This window comes from Oryzias latipes, chromosome 24 (assembly GCF_002234675.1).
Source record: "Oryzias latipes chromosome 24, ASM223467v1".
NCBI classification, from domain to species: domain Eukaryota; kingdom Metazoa; phylum Chordata; class Actinopteri; order Beloniformes; family Adrianichthyidae; genus Oryzias; species Oryzias latipes.
In genome coordinates, this window is record NC_019882.2 from 16,933,679 (window position 1) to 16,948,033 (window position 14,355).

Sequence of the window (14,355 nt, forward strand, 5' to 3'; positions counted from 1 at the left end):
CCCCTTTAGCCTAAATTGATTTTCAAAGCAGTTACTCTTGTGAGGCATTCAGACTGATTCAAACCTTCAAGAAGTAAAAATTGACATTTCAGGATTTTTAAACTATTCATTTTTTTTACTGTTTCTTTAGTATAACTCTTCATGTCGTCACAATATTTTTATTTTAGTCAAGAAAATTGAGTTAATTTTATCAAAATACAGATGAGGTTAAGATAAATATTTTCACCATATAACCAAAGTTAAGGAAATGGGCAAAACTTGATCAAATGATTACAAAATTAATTGATTACTTATAATATGATACATTTTTATTCTATCGATCTATCTATCTATCTATCTATCTATCTATCTATCTATCTATCTATCTATCTATCTATCTATCTATCTATCTATCTATCTATCTATCTATCTATCTATCTATCTATCTATCTATCTATCTATCTATCTATCTATCTATCTATCTTTATTCATTCTTCTCTCATCTGTAGCAGGGTATTCAAACCTGTTTGCCTCGAAAAACAGGGAACTATGTGCATCAGCAGCCAGATAATGACCATCGGTCGTTGGTTAATAATATCAAGGTGTGTCCATGTTGGTCTGCTGGTCAGGTGTGATTCATGTTTATGGCTCCAGTCCAGTTAATGTACACTGGTGAACATTCAGTTCCCGAGGAAGAAAACGATGCAGTGGAAGACTGTAGAGCAGAGTCCATGTCTGCGAACGCCAAAGGGTTTTGTGCCAGGCTGCAGCACTGACAGTGACAGAGGCCAGAGCCCATGCAAACGGTGTGTTTGCAATGATGTGTGGATGAGGAGGTGTTGCTGAGGGAGCAGATAGATGCTGGCATGTGCTCCTGCAGAGGACTGTGGGCTCCGGCACACAGGAAAACTGTCCCCGTCTTGGCTGGAGCAGCAATCATTCGGGGTCGGTGACTTAGCATGGCCCCTTTTCCTCACACACAGACACATAAACACAAGCCTACACACACTTGCAGATGCTTGTAGACTCCTGGCTCCAGGAAGAGGACTTCAAATGAAGAAGCAGGAAAAGCTGTTGGTTGAAGGAACCATGTGAGCTCAGTTCAATGCACACACACACTCACACACCGCCGTCACTCAGATGTTCTTGAGAGTATTCGTCACTAGTTTTGTTCCTGTGCAAAGTAAGCAGAAAAGCTAAGTTTGCCAGAAAAGGCCTTCCATCCTGTGAGTGTCTGTTCCTGCTGATGTCACCTGTTTGTTTTCTTTTATCTGATCAGACTCATGTTCACTCATGTGATGATGATAACAGAGGAACAGTGGAAATCAATACCAGCTCAAATGGGTTCATAAAGACTTCAGATCTCTCTTGATGACTTCCAAATAGCTGCACTTACCCCTAAATAGACCCAGATTCAGGCTGGGATGAAAGGCTTTGCTTTAATTTACTCATTTTAGGAAAAACTGTCAAGTTTGTGAATCAATGTTGCCTTTAGATGTTAATTCTAGAACAAACACAACAAAAAACAACACAAAACATGAAACTGGAGAGTGTTTTTTGTCAAAAGAAAAATGTAAAAGTTTGAATTATTTTTTTTACAAAATTTAAAATGCTAAATTATTAAATTAAATTATTAAAATTGTATTCATATGTTAAAAGTGTAATTTGTATAGTTATACAGCATGAAGTAATTAATTAATTTCCTTTTGACTTAATTTAATTATTTATTTATTTGTGTATATGATCAAATACATTTGTGTTCACATTTTCTTTTTACGTAACTCATTAGGTATTTATTTGAATTAGTCATCAATTTCCTTCTTTTCAAACCTGTTTAGATTGAGTTAGTGCATGTTAGCTGGACTATTTTAATCTAGTGAAATGTGAAAAGGTTTTATAAAATGACAACTGAATAAACCAACATTTAAATGGACAGCATCATTGGAAAACCAACATAAAGGGTCCCCTTTGACTGATTTTGCATTGTGTGAATTCTGGAACTCTGAACAAGATGTTTTCTGCAACCTACGATCACAGTTTAGTTCTGCTCAACTAGCTGCCTTTCAAGAAATATTTAACAGTTAAACATTTAAAATGCTACTCCACTTTCTTGCTTGTTTTTTTAGTTCATTTTACACATATTCAAAATTATTTATTTCAGGTTATAAAATAAAATTTTCTGCAATTTAGCTACATTGTATTTATTTTTATTTTTTTACAGAATCGTGCTTTTTTACAGAATTGTGTTTGAGGATTTGAATTGTTATTCCAGATTATCTTGTGGATTAAGTGTGTTTGTGCAGGTAAGGTCAGAGGGTCACGAGTTTTCTCTATAAGTCACCTGGACATCAGAAACACAATCATGTCTCTCTCCCACACACACTATTGACCAGGAGAGTGTTTTTGAATAAATTATTAACCCCCCAGCTGCAGGTTCTCCTGCTGGACAGCCTCTAGTGCTGATGTGGACTTCAGGTAAACACAAACACTCAAATAAAGTCCAGAGGAGTTCAGGCATCAATGCCCCTTCATGATTTGGGAATTATTTTTTGTGTTTCTTGAATACTGAAAGGTGAATGTTTACAATTGGCCTACTAAGAGTTACCATTATGGAAATGATGGTTCTTTTGGTGACTGATCGCGTTGGACAACCAGCAAAAAAAACTCTCAGTTCTGAAAGTGTGCGAGCATTACGGGTGTATTTTTAGCAGCCTGTACCGAGGGATACTCGGACCTCACCCTGCGATAAGCTGTGGCCAAAGTCCACTGACTAGTAATGGTCTAAACAGCAAACACACACACTCATGCTGCTTAATATGCACATAGATGGGCTATGGGTGCTGTGTGATGCAGCAGGTGAAGCGACCGCTGGTTGTTTGTATATGAGGGGCAAACTGGGGGTAAGATCCAGGTTAGGCAAAGGTGAGGTGACGTCATCAAAACAATGGAAGCCGATGGGTTCAGTCGAAGTTCACATGAAGGTGGCTGAGGAGATATCAGGGGTGTTAGGATGGGGAAATAAGATTTGTGGAGTTTCTCGGAGGTCACACCATTCCAAAATAACTGCAAATTTCTGTTCAAGTGGCTGCAAACAAAGTTCTACATTTGACAAATGAAGATGACAGAAAGTGTCGGAAAGGATGAGAAGGAAGCTGCCACCAGAAAGAAGGAGCAGAGGAAAACAAAAGAGGCTCCTCTCTGCTCTCTTATCTGTGTGATGGTCTTATCCAGCGGCAGGCTCTGCTGGACTAACCCCATTCCTCCCTCCCTGCAGGCCCATCTCCTTCCACCTCACCCCTCCTCCCACACACACACACACACACACACACATACACACACACACCCTGCCCTCTCAAACATGTTCAGCTCGCCGAGGAGCCCCGTTATCAGGCTTACGTCAGGGGGCCTGCTGGTGCCGGGGGGCCGGAGACGGAGGTTGATAGCGTGGTAGAGACAGCCTCCGCACAGGCTGTGGGAACCGCGGGCCCAGCCCAGCTCGACCCGGTGGCCCCGCACGTCCACCGCCAGAACACAAAGATATGCAGCCAATTTACAAAAACAAATTTTCTTTCTTCATGAACAGCCCACAGGGATCTTCTTTCTGATGTTCTGGTCTACACAAACAAGACGTCCCAAGTCCTTGAAGTAGCAAAATTTCATGTCCAGGGGTTCCTTCAATGCTTCACATCTGTGCCCAAAAACCATAAGTAATATTTAAGTCCCCCTTCAATGTACGTGTGGCATTTTTATTGTGAAAGAGAACAAATGTAATAAAAAATTACTTCATTTTTGCTTTTCTGAGTATTTCTCCTTTTTAAATTGCTGTCAATAAAACCGTCGCAAAGACACTCAGTTTGAATTTATGAGCAGTTGTGATGTCACAACGGTCCAAGACAGAAAGTGCAAGCTCCCTGATTTGCCCTGCCCAGCGTGCACAATCTGAGGTGCGGGAGAAGAGAAGATGGCACATTGCTGCGTTGCCCGCATGTATTTTAAGTGCATCCAAGGCTGAATGATGTTGTTGGCAGCGCCTTTTAAAAATTAAACTTAAATTTGAAGTCCCATTAGTTATCACACACCTAGGTGCGTAACATGTGTTCCTTGCATTTGATCCATCCCCTGGAGGAGTGTTGAGCTGAAACTTTTGGGAATAGAGACTGTCAGTCGGTGTTGTTTGTGCCCCCCTTGTGTCAAGCTCTTCACTCATGCAAGATACAGCTATCATCATCAGAAAGGGCGGATTAAGGGTGGGGCTACTCAATTCAGCACCATCGTGCATGCTTATGTTTTATGATTATGTCTTCAACAGACTGGGTACCTGTTCATGTGTGTTCATGTGTCCTGCCTGGATGGATGGATGGATGGATGGATGGATGGATGGATGGATGGATGGATGGATCGATGGATGGATATGTTTTGTTGACTGATTCATTAAGTTTTATGCCAAATCTGACATTTTCAACCAGTTATTTAATTTTCAGTACCATTTTTTTTACTCACATGCTACGCCTATGGCTGTATTTGCTTTGGATTTCTTTTTGTTCTGTTTTGTGTGTTGTATTTTTGAATCAGAGTGGGACTTCTGTGTTTTGTGGATCTTTGTGTTTATTTTTTTCTGATTATTTTCAGGTGTGGTGCATGAAGGCGTGGCTCCCATTGGACCCAAACGTCACCTGAGTGGCGTTATTTAAAGTACCGCTCCTTCAAAGACACGCATCAACTGGATCAATTATCTCTGAAGTCAACAACAAAATTCTGATGACAAAATTAAAACCCTAAAGTGGCGCAGCCGTATTGACTGGAGATTTACTCCGCCCAACTTCGGCACTTCCAAAAGCGGCTCAAAGTAAAGTAAGAATTGTGGGTTTACACTATTGACTGTATATGAGAATGGATTGAGTAGCTCCTCCCCCCTGGCGTTCCAAACAGGAAATACTCGCTAATGCGATGAAGCCAAAATCCCATAGACTTAGAAATAACAGCTGTTTCTTAGCAATCCTTTTTGCCAGAATAACCATTCTTGCTCTGGTAACTTTTTTTGAACATTCATTCATTTATGCTGTTTTATCCCTTTTGGGGTCACAGAGCTGCCTGAGCTTATCCCGGCCACCTGGGGACACCCTGGACAGTTCAACAGTCTGTCACAGGGCCACAATCACACACCCATTCACACTTACACCTATGGATAATTTAGTGTATGACTATGAAGCATGTTTTTGGACGGTGGGAGGAAGCCGGAGACCCTGGAGAGAACCCACGCATGCACGGGGAGAACATGCAAACTCCACACAGAAAGGTCCCCCATTGATGTTCTGTTTCAGGTCCCCCAGCCAGGACTTGAACCGGGGGCCTTCTAACCACTGCTCCACCGTGCAGCCAACCTTTTTTTGAACATGTTCTTTATAATCCTCAATTTTTTCACGATATTGTTTTTCTGTTGTGCAACTTATTCAAGTTGATTCAAATTGGATTGGATTCAAATTGACCAATCAGATACCTTAATACAAATAGATGGTCTCACGTCAAACGCTTTAAACGTTTCACTGACAGATTTTTTGTTGCCCGCTTTCAAGTGGTAGAGGTGGGGGTCTTCCAACAAGCTCATTCCTGATTGGTGAGTGGCTATAGAAACGTTGACCCAGATAGACTCAAACCAATCACTTTCCATTTCAGTTGAAACTTGCTTCTGCTAGTCATTTGAGGAACTTCAACATTCATGTCAGCTAAGCTTCAACATCAAGAACGAAATGTGGGAGCTTGCACTCAAAAAGAGGGACATTTTTGGCCATCTGCTAATGTCCGCACTACATTACAATGCATTTATCAGTGTTTTTATGCCTTTGAGGTGGAATGAAAAAGGTAAAACATCCCAAAAATCTGCAGGTCAACAGGTGCAAACTGAAATGTGTTTAGGGGAGTGAGAGCAATGTGGCCAAATACAGATGAAGATTCACATCATCAGCTGCAGGTGCAGCCCTCCCAAAACATGCACACACTTACACAAACAGGCATATCCGTGGTCATCTAAACCTTGTTAAGTTCATCTCCACATTATTTTTACACAAAAACCGCGTCATCCTTCCCGGTTTCCTCAGTTTAATTTAGTTTTGGCTCCGTTACAGTGACGGGAGTAAGTGGAGCCATCAATCTGCAGCGAGCTCACACTTTTATTTCCACGTTTCCCCGCATGTCACAGATGTTTTCAGAGATGGATCTGTCGGATGGGGAGTGGAGACACACTTATCAGCTTGTCGTCCTGGTCGAGGCGGGGAATATTTGTAACCGTTACAGTCGGTCAGTCCTGGATTTGTGAGCATGTTTTTGTCTTTCTGTCTCTGACCTCTGGCAGGAGGGGAGGAGAAAGAAACCAGTGACCTTGAAGAAGTGAAGGGAGGGGTGAGATTTTAAATAAAAATCCAAAAGAAGGAGGCCTTTGTTTCCAGAGCCACTCTTCTCTTCCTCTTTGCCTACTGTCATTTACCCTCAGAAAGATTCACACTTACCGGTAGTTTAGGACAAGCTTTGTTCCTACTTAAAGCTAAGTAAAGCTTAGGATAGAAGGAGAAAAAAGTCATAGTAAAATAGTGTTTTTTTTTTGTTTTCAGCATGTAAACGTCTTTGGATACAGGCAGTCCTTAGCTTAACTCCTAGTAAACCTTATTATTTTGGGAGTTATGCAGGATTTGTGAGGAAAAAAAATGATGCAGTTGCACATTGGGAAGCAGTATTAGCCAAAATGAGCTCTGACCTGGATGGAAATAAGAGAATAAAGAGGAAAATTAGTCCTTCATTTATAATGTACCAATGCCTGCACCTCTTTATAGCAGCTGTTTAATAGTGAAACATTCTCAGACTTTTTCATGATTGTTGCCATGTTTTTTTTGGTTTACTTTTTTGTAAAATGTGGAGAGTATATTAGATTAGCTGCAGTTGGTCAAAACAATCTGCCCATTTGGTGCTAATGTTCTCATTCAGTTTATTAATCACAGGCAGATCGTGTGAAAATGTGAATGCCAGATAACAACAACTGCTTTTTTCTGTGTTACAAAGCAGCAACAATGTACACAACAGTTAGCAGCAAACAACAATTTTCACTGTTTCTATAGGCCACTGCATGTAAAAGTTAAGTAAGTAAATATTAGCTGACAGTTTTGTCAGTTTTAAGCTAGCTTCTCTAATATTTGCTGCATTTTTTTCTTTTTTACTTATATGGCAGAATTTACTACACTAAGTGCAAGTGGAATAGATGGCAGGTGGAAATAAAAGGCGATCGGTAAAACACCTCCAGTAAAGGAGTGGTTCTGCAAGTGGTGACCACAGACAACCTCTCCTTCCTGATGTTTTCTGGCTGATGTTTGGTGTCCTTAAATGCTGACAATGTTCTCATTTCAGTGGTACCATGAGACGACCCACACAAGTGACCCAGATAGTGGAACTCATCCAGGACGGCACATCAATGCGAGCTGTGGCAGGAAAGTTTAGTGTGTCTGTCAATGGAGGGACCTCCATAGACTTTTAATTACATTTAATTTCCATTAATAACCTTTGTTGTTTTGTGTTGTCAGCAACTATGTAAAGAATTTCAAAACTTTCTCAAAAGAAAATTTCATTTGTTCAGGTAAAAGATGTGTTTCCATAGTGCCCCTTTTGTTTTTTTGAGCAGTGCACAACCATCCGTCTTCTGGACCCTTTCCGGGTCACAGTATGCAGAAGGCCACCCAATGGCTGTTGGAGGTGGGGTACACACTGAACACTTAAGGGCAATTTAGAGCAACATTGGCCTGTTTTTTGACTGAGGAGGTAACCTGGGAGGCCAGAGCTAGAGGACCCATTCATGCAGGAGGAGAAAATGCAAACTACACTGAAAGGTCCCAGCCTGGACTTGAACCAAGGCCTTCACACGGTTAAGGTAACCACTGTGCCATCCTTTATACAAACACATTTAAAAGAATGCTGATTTAAATGCTAAATATAAAGGTAAACATAAATATTAATTATGAAAACGAAATATTACATCTTAAATTTAAATATTTACTTTGAAGGTTGAATAGAAATGTAAATATTCAAGATAAATGTCAAATTAAGCATTGTTTTCAATATTGTTGATAAATCTAAATCTAGATGTTAAATCTGACATTTAAATCTAAATGTAGTAACTAAATACCACATCAGAATGGTAAATCTAAATCTAAACGTGCTCACACTTTTAAAAAGACAGATTTGGCACATTGTAAGGCTGCAGGGGTTCACAGCGAGAAGTCCCCGGTTCTAATCCCAGATTTCTGTGAGGTGTTTGCATGTTCTCCCTGTGCATGTGTGAGTTTTCTCCGGGCACTTTGGCTTCATCCTACAGTCCAAAACCATGCTTCATAGGTTAGTTGGTTACTCGAGAGCAGGGGTGCCCAAATCTAGGCCATGAGGGCCGGGCCTCCTGCTGGTTTTCCAGAAATCCTGGCTTATCAGGTGTTGATTCCCTGGATCAGGTGTGTTTAGCCAATAAGTAGTGTCAATGGTAGGTTGGTTGCAAAACATGTAGGACACTGGGCCTTGAGGCCTGGATTTGGGCACCCCTGCTCCAGAGTTTCCCTAGGTTTGCATGTGGGAGTGTAATAGTGTGCCCTAGACTGGCGACCCGTCCAGGGTGTACCCTGCTTTCGCCCAACAATCACCAGAACAAGCTCTGGCATCCCCATGACCCCAAAAGGTATAGACAAACGAATGCTGTTGGGAAGAGCTTGTTGTGGACCACAAGCTCCCTGCTCTGCTCCATTCTGATTTATCCACTGGCAGACAAATAGATCCATGTACATCTTTGTTTTCCTCATCAGACATAGCATGTGAATTAAAACTGTACGACTGGCTGGATAGCTCTGATATTGGTCGCCATTTTTTTCGCTCCACTAATGTTAGGTAGGTGTGTGAGGGGCTGTGAGCTAGCAGGAGAGCATGTAAACAAAGGGATGACTGATAGTCCTGCCCATAACTCAGAGGGAAATTTCTTATTTCTTTTTATCAACTCTACTGAAACTATATCCTGGAAAACAACACAGGTTTTTGATTTGGGCATGATCATAATTAAAAGACCACTGGGAACACTTTTAAAATAGGTGAATGAAGTAAGCCTTTAATCTGAACAATTTGAAATGCAAGTCGCCAGGAAGGTAAAGAACTGTACTCTCTCTGAAGTACTCAGATTACTCTATCAGCAGGTGGCTGAGAGTAAGGACAGTGTGTTATCTTTAATTTGAACAAGACAAAAGAGAAGATAGTTTAGTGTTATGGAAAGTATCAAAGAGTTTTTTCTTTCTTGGGGAAAGAAATGGAGGTGATGGAAATCAACAGATGTTCGGTATTTAGTCCAGCCAAATTGAATATGAGCAGCAACCGAGTCAGTGACAAATGGATAAACTTAAGAAAAGAAATCAAAAGAAATCTCTGACTGAAAACATGACGTTATGGGTCATTTTTGTTTATTTCAGTTTAAATGACTGTGGACCGACTCACTCTCTGCCCTCGAGGTGACACGATAAGAGCAGGACTCATTCGCTTTTGTAATTGGTCCAGCACAGTTGCGGTGGGCCGGACTGAGATCTGGCTGCACACCAAGCTTAAGAAAACCAGATGGGTGGAAAATTTGTGCCCACTGACCAACAGAGCAAACAATGATGAGACTTGGTCTCATTACGTTGTCAACTAAATTCTGCCTCCAAACCAGAGATTTTCAGCCTTTTCAGTAGATTCATTCTTTTGTCCGTGTTTCTGGGACTAAAAGCATGCTCAAAAGTCACAAAACCGGCTTCTTCTTTTTTCTCCTTGCCGTGTTCACAAACATGCACGTGTGAACTGCATTGTGTGTCTGCGCACCGTGGCGTCTATAGCTCGAGGAGAATCCATCAAAGCTTATCATTTTAGGTAAACATGACAGAGTGGACAAAATGTCTTGTGCACCGCCAGACCTGCTATCTGACCACAAGCCATATCTGCGATGATGGACTGATGTGGCGCTGGCTTGGCCTGCCCTGAGTAAGAGAGTAGGAGTGCACGTACGAGCACACAGAGACACACACTTGTGAAAGTGCTCTTCAAACTCCACAAACACATAGGTCCCTTTTTCTTTAATACATTCTAGGTGCTTCATTTCTCAAATGATGCATGAAATCAAATGTTTATTGCAGCTCTTTTTCTTGCAAAAAAAAAAGGATTATTACTGTAGAGGACGGCCTCTTTTTATGGCAGACGAGATCAGAGGAGAGTTAAGGAGTGCTGACACAGATTTATTAGCGATGTTAAGTCATGGGTCATGATCTTTACTCGGGGTTTCTTTATGAGCTGGCGTGGCTCAGCACGTTTGTGTCAGAGAACATCACGATCAAAAACGCTTCACAGTCTGGAGCATTTCTTTTCAATTTATCTAAGGTGAGCTTTCTTTCTTGCATGTGTGTGTTCCTCTATTTGTTACAACATGGCAGATAAGGAAGGTAAACATCCATGCCCCCTTTGCTCCCCGACCAAAGCCGCATGATCTGACAACTCTCATGACAGAAGGGTGCACTTTTTTTGGTAATGGTTTTTCCTTGGTCATCCTCTTGGTTGAGGTGTGGCTCCTGCACCGTAGCCGCATCCAAAACTCCAACTTCGATAACCCCCTCCCAGGATCTCTGGTCAAAAGTCACGGCTGCAGTACCTCAGCTGACTCTGCAGACGGACACTTGTGACAGTGGATACAGTGTGGAGCCATTTCCAGCTTTCATCTGGTTCAGTCTCCTGCCAGCATGTGCGAGTCTGAGGATCATTAACCTCTTAGTAACCGAGAAGCTGGACTTTCAGTCAGCCTGGGACCACCGAGAGAGAGCCCAGCATTTCTGTCATATCTAACTGTTACTGCTTCATCTGCAAATATTTCAAGAATTTGAAGATATCTGTGCTGTCAGTAACAGATGCCTCTCACAAAACTGTTTTTAGTCCAAACTTAAGTAGTTAACCTCACAAATTAGAACATTTTACTTCAAACATTGTTTGCAACATTGATTGGCAGCATATGGTCAAAGTTTTGACAATTCAGAAGCAGAAAATAGGAAGATAAACTGAAACGTTCATTGTTTCTTTGCTCTACATTGCTATCAGGACACCAAACATTTTCAGAAAATCTGCCTTTTGGAAGATGCAGTTCTGTTTGACGCAGCCCGGATGTGTACGGCAGCTGCATGGCGACATCATTGTGAAAAACAAAACTGTTTATGTTTGACAAGAGGAAGTGTTTTCATGAACGCAGGAATAAAACTCTAGTTTTATGTTTTAAAGTTTAGGCTTTCAACTTAAAATTTTAATTAATACCCACTTGGATCATGTTTTGATCTGTTTTTAAAGCATCCCGTGGTCTTTTAATTATGATAATGTTGTTTTTAGGACTTCATCAGAAATTCACCTCTGATTTGTGGGCGGGATCTTTGCCGCAGAGCAATTGGAGCTATCCAGTCGTCCAGTTTTGATCCAGATTCCAGCTCAGACGAAGAAAAAACAAAGATGTACATGAATCTATTTGTCTGCAAGTGGATGCATCAGAAAAGAGATTGTGGCCCGCCCAGCATATTTACTACGTAACAAATACAATCTTTTTCAAATGCCATTTGCTACTGATTCAGTGATTTGAATAAAGAACTACTACGAAATGCAATTTTTCTTTCTCTATTAAGTTATCCATCATCAGAAAGATAGTACAAGAACATGTTAAAAACACAAAATTTGATTCAAAGTGAGTCTGTAAGCTAAAAGGACTTCTTCCAAACTACACAGCAACAGTTTCTTGTAGTATTATGTTCAAATTCACAAGAACATTTAAAATAAAAGCTTAGTAATCAGATCAGCAACAGACAATCAAATCAAGCTATTTGTTTATGGTGAATAAAAAAAAAATGAATTTGATGAACTGAACCTATAGTCAAGTCTGATGGCCTCCTGAGCTTTTAAGGGATATCCAGAAATGGAGAATCTAACTATTGTTTTTAAAAACCTGAATAAAAGTTTAAGATTATGTTTTTTGTGGACTGCAAAGTACTTTTTTTTGTTATTTGTCCTAAATGTTAATGTTAAGCTTGGTTGGGCTCTGATGTATACCCTGAAGGGGATTAAGAAAATGGATAGAGGTTCATGTTGTTTTGGTTTAACAGTATTCGCACGTTCACAAAACAGTCTACATCATATTTTGTTTAGCAAGGTGCAAAGATTTTATCATATTAGATGGATGACTGAAAATAAACCACAACTTTGTGTTTTGAGATATTTTGGATGTGAAATCTTCATTAGAATTCTTCATTTTAGTAATAAATATGTAAAAATTGATAAAATAGGTCAAATCTGCTGTACATAACTTATTGGTTATATAATATTTTCAGTAAAACTGTCAAAGAATGGTATTTTTCACCGGGGATACCCTTAACTCCAAAAGCATTTGATTTAAACTCCTTTTTATCTTCATGACTGTTTAATGAGTACTTTTTTTGTCCTGATTGCTTAAATCCTTCTGTTAATTCACGGATAAAACGCGCCGTTTCTTGAATTTAGCTGCATTTCTACTTTCTGCTCATTATAATGAATTATGACCCAATAATCCCCTATCAGTTATCATTTGTGTGACATATCCTTTTGCCGTGTTTAGGTTTTGCTTCTTCTAGCTGCCAGAGTGTACTTGAAGTTATCAGTGATGGTAGCCTAAGCTTAAATAGTGATGTCTAAGCAAAAATGATTACAAATCAATCCAAGGCCTGACCTGTGTCATTTTGGGAAGATACAGCTAAGATATCATCTATATTTGTTCAAAACCTACCAAAACAAGGTAGGCAGGAACAAAACAAGAAAGGATTTTTAGCGTTTGTGGTTGTTTGACTGCAGAACTGCGGCACCGGACATGGGCAGAGTGTGATAATAAACAGATAGTGTTATCTTTAAGCCTGGGCTCAGTATAGTAAAAAAAAAAAAAAAAACTCTGAAGGATTTATTACTTATATATAAAATCTGGCTACACATGCTTCACTGGGTTAATGAGGTAACCACAAAAAATATAATATGGAAAAAGTTTGTGTCATCTGAGGAACAGAGTAAGGAAACAGAAATGTGTTGATGCACATTTGCTTTATTTACCTGTGGCTCTAGAAATGGAAAAAGCAAAATACATGGAACACATCTGAAAAGAATGAAGCTATAAAAAGATAAATTTAAGCCAGAAAGACTAAAAATCAAAGGCCGAACAGTCCAAATTTGACCTGCTCTAGTCTGAGTCACAGAAGGCTTTTGATAGTCCAAAACTGGAACAATGATCCACAGAAGCGCAGGGTCTCTGCCAGCACAAACCCCTCTCCTGACCAAACCACCTCCTCAACAATATTTTGCTCCTGAAGGGCAAGCATAGGAGGGGGGCAGACGGGGGGTCAACAAGAGTCTGAACAGGCCAGAGGAGGGACATACCGGCGCCATGGCGATCCCTAAAACAGCTTATCTCCTCTCTCACAATGATAGCGCCTGTCAAAATAACTGCCAAGATACACAGCCAGCCAGGAACTGGTTAACTCATAGACGGGCCAATCAGAGGGCCCGCTGCCTGGTCTCTTTCCATACAGCTACAATATCTAAATGCACTCTTTAGACATAAAAGGTATTTGACTTTAATTCACTGTTAAATATATATTTTTAAAGAAGTTTAACAAGTATCGATGCAAGACTTTGGTCACACTAACATTTTTCAATTATCAGCACAAATAGCTTTTTATCATATCCTTATTATTTGTTATTATTTTCGGATAACTTTGATAGTAAAGTAGGGAAATAAAAAATACATCTAATAAAACAAAGCTAATATAAATCTTGAAGTCAGTTTCAGTGTAAAGATTGGTAAAGTTTGCTGTCCTTTCTTTCTCCTAATAATAATTTGTTAGGAGCTGTTGCCATCTGGTGGCTGCAATAGCAAAGAAAAAAAAAATCATGGCTGTATTTCAATGTTCAATCAGTGACTTCAATTGCTTCTGTTTTTGTCACACAAACAGTAATGTAATGTTGCTCTGCATAAAGTATCCGTCTCGTTTTAGCTTTTTTTTAATCTCTTGCTGCATTAAAGGAATGTACTTTTGTAATAGTGAAAAAGTTGCCCAAAGAACAACCAATCTAGACATTACTCCAGTTGAAAATCGTTATAGCACTGTGAAATGCAATTGGGTCAACAGAAAAATTATAAAACACTTAGTTCCCTGACCGGGAATCGAACCCGGGCCGCGGCGGTGAGAGCGCCGAATCCTAACCACTAGACCACCAGGGACGCTAAGTACATCAGGGCGTGCTCCATTTTAATCTCTACACTTAGTGTATATATTCTATATTCTCAGTCAA

At 40.1% G+C, this 14,355-nt stretch overlaps 1 non-coding gene across 1 annotated transcript; it reads right to left on the bottom strand.

The window, feature by feature from the left end:
- Window positions 1-14,212: 14,212 nt before the first annotated feature.
- trnae-cuc lies at window positions 14,213-14,284 on the bottom strand. The gene has a single exon. It is a non-coding gene; the product is annotated as a tRNA-Glu (tRNA).
- Between the last annotated feature and the right edge of the window lie 71 nt (window positions 14,285-14,355).